Here is a 3,263-nt window from a genome sequence, read left to right on the forward strand (position 1 = left end):
TAGCTAATCTGTCTCTAAGCAATTGTCCTGAAGTCACAGTTATTTGTACCTGTTTTACACTTGTTTGTGATTGTACCTGTTTTACACTTGTTTGTGATCAACTCCTATTAGTTCTGCTCCTGTGTTGTATAAGAGTGATATTTTACCCCAAAGAGGTAAAATATTCTCTGACCAATGCAGGTAGGTGCTCTAGGTGACTAAATGCTTTGCAGAAGTGTCAAGACATTTGTTGGTGACTTGTAACAGTCTTAACAGGACATCCCATACATAACACTTACAGAGCACTTTCAGCACAGCTGGAAAGTGCAGAACTGGCTGCCACCACAGGTGATTAGAAGTTGAGACACTAGGGAGCAATTCACAACTCTTGGGTGAGAACTTGGAGAGTGACACAAGTAAGCAGAACATTTCAATTTAAAACACTTTCAAAAAAGTTCTAAATTATATGAAATCAAGCTTCAAAATATGAGCATCTATTAAGGGACATCCTCCTTTTTTAAGAGACATCCTCCTTTGGAAACAACAGCTGTTCTTACCTACAACACTAACGGGTGTCCTCCTGTGAATATCTGGGAAAATGAACCCATGTAGCTCAGGGCTGTCATAAGCATTAGTGGCTGAAATGGAAGAATTTTGAAATGCCTAAAATAATTTTTATGAACAGTTGGAAAAAGCTGATTTTAGAACCAAAAAACAAGAATGAGAGACTTACTTCCAACGGTGCATAGAACCTACTGAAAGAAATTCTGGAAAAAAAAAATCCATTATTCATGAAGTAAATCAAAAGATATCTGGAACTATTTCTGAATTTAAAAAGACTTTAGAGAGAATCTCCTTTTCACCTCAAACTGATTCTCCTCCTGCTCCTGAACTTTTTTATTTTCTCCTATCCAAGCTTCCCTTTTATGACTTGCCTCCCTTCTACTACCACCAACAATCACTTGAGGAAATTTCCCAGGTCTCTGACTTCCTCCCTGAAACTCTTTTTAGCTGAATTTAAGAATATCATAAACGACTTTGCAGAGTCACTGCAAGTTCTCACAGCATTTGAAAAAAATATATAAACAATATCAACAACAAAAACAAAAATTGATTTAATTGTTAGAACTTGTGATCTCAGAGCTGGTATCAGAAAACAGGGCCACACAATGGTTGAAAATATAAGTCAGAATTATCTTTTAGAGGATTTTTCAAAAGGAGACTGAAGATCACCATGGAAGGGCTCATACTTTTTACCAAGGTTCTTTATGATGCCATTTCTAAGACCTTTCCAAAAATATAGTCTGAAGGAAAATTCTGTTCTCAATAGCCAGATGATCTTTCTTGATTATTTTGGGAAAAAAAAAATCTTAAAAAATACTCCAGAATGGATCACACTAGCTACCAAATTATCAGAATGATTTCCATATAAATTCATTGGCTTAATGGAGGATTTGGTTACCTTACTTAAAATATGCAAGCTTAATGGAACAAATATGTGAACCCATAAATTAGTAAGAGCCCGGAAGATCAACTTTCTAAAACTATTCAAAAAGAAGAAGAAACTAAGACTTCAAAGATTATGAATTTGCAACTACAACAATTGACTGGTCAAACCAGGCCTTTTAAGAAAAAATATGTGCATCCTTCTAATGATCAAAGGGGTGTTAGATGGGTGTAAGAAGACTTGCATTTCAAAAAGGACTGTAGATATTCTCAATGGTTTTAGGATAACAAAAAGATAGAATCTCACAAAATAAATAGGGTTGTCATAAGGATCAAAAGGGTGCTGCCCTATTTCTCCTGACCTTAGGAGAAATGAGACATTTCCATAAATGGAGAAAAGACTGATGCCCTTATAGACAGTGCGAATGTGGTTTCTGTCTTCAACCCTACTACTTCAAAATATTTCCTTTCTTAGACTAATGTAACTATACAAGAGGCAGCAGTATCTAATCAACTCATGACTATATGCGAGTCCACATCCTTAGAATTCCAGGCAGTCTGACTCAGTAGCCTTCAGGGTTTTTTGTTGTTGTTGTTGTTTGTTTGTTTGTTCCTTATTCCCTCATCGTCCATATATATGCTAGGCAGGGATATTTTTTGAAACTTTATAATGCACACATTTTTTCTGACTAAAGAAGGGAAATGCACTTAAATTTACAATACAAGAAGCGACTGGAACTACAGAATGAGAATAAAACTACCGAAATTGTGAAAACACAAATACGAAACTTTTTTCTAAACTGAAATTAATAAATGATGTTGATGTTGATGTCTTATAACAAGCTTTGCCTGCTCACTATGGTCCCAATCTTCCACTGACATTGATCAAATATATCCATCCACCCCCATAAAAGTGGAAGTAAGCCTGGTTAAACCTGATACCCAATATCAGACAATATTTTCTAAGGTCTGAAGTAATTGAAAGAATCAGGCACATAATACAAGACGATATGAAAAAAAACTAATTTTTTTTTGCAGCAGCCAATATGATATTTTGATCTTCCTTGTAAGGAAAGTGAATGGTTGGGGCTGGCATCATATATAAGATTTTTTCTTTTAATTGTGTATAAGATTTAAGAGCTATCAACAACACTGAGATCACAAGACATATAATAATATCAAACCCCCATGCTCTTTTGACACCAGTCCCTACTGAAAGTAAGATATTTATTTGCAGCACTTTCTTTAGTATTCTGGCAGACCTACAGCATCAGTACTTCTTTGACTTCACTTGAGATCACCATCACATACTTGGACCTTCATGTCCCAAGTTTGCAGAAAGCCCTTCCTGTTTTTCCCACTTACTGAAATCTGATTTGCATAATGCACATTTTTCAGGGGAATCTATACTTGTCCAATAGGTAAATTATCTGCTCCTTTGTTCCCCCAAATATGCAAACCTTTAAGGCAGCATGGATCTCTTAAAGAATTATTATTTATAAGACGTATTCTAGAAAGAAACTTGAATTTTGCCAGATGCAGAAAAGTACAGACTGTACCAAAGGTTACCGTATATATATGGTTTATACAGCAGGAAATTGAGACATTGTAGCTACATGTACTTTTACACACAAAATGTTCATTACCAAATTTTACAAAACATTTACAAATATATCTCCATGTGTTGATATTTAAATATAAAATTATTAAAAATATTAAATATTATATATCATAATAAAATATGAGTTTGTTAATTTTCCTATGTATGGCGATCTTTGGGATACCCACATTATTTTTAAGAATTTGATTTCTAAGGAAGAATTTCTCAGCAATTCATA

This window comes from Otolemur garnettii, unplaced genomic scaffold (genome assembly GCF_000181295.1).
Source record: "Otolemur garnettii isolate 467f Iridium unplaced genomic scaffold, OtoGar3 scaffold00009, whole genome shotgun sequence".
NCBI classification, from domain to species: domain Eukaryota; kingdom Metazoa; phylum Chordata; class Mammalia; order Primates; family Galagidae; genus Otolemur; species Otolemur garnettii.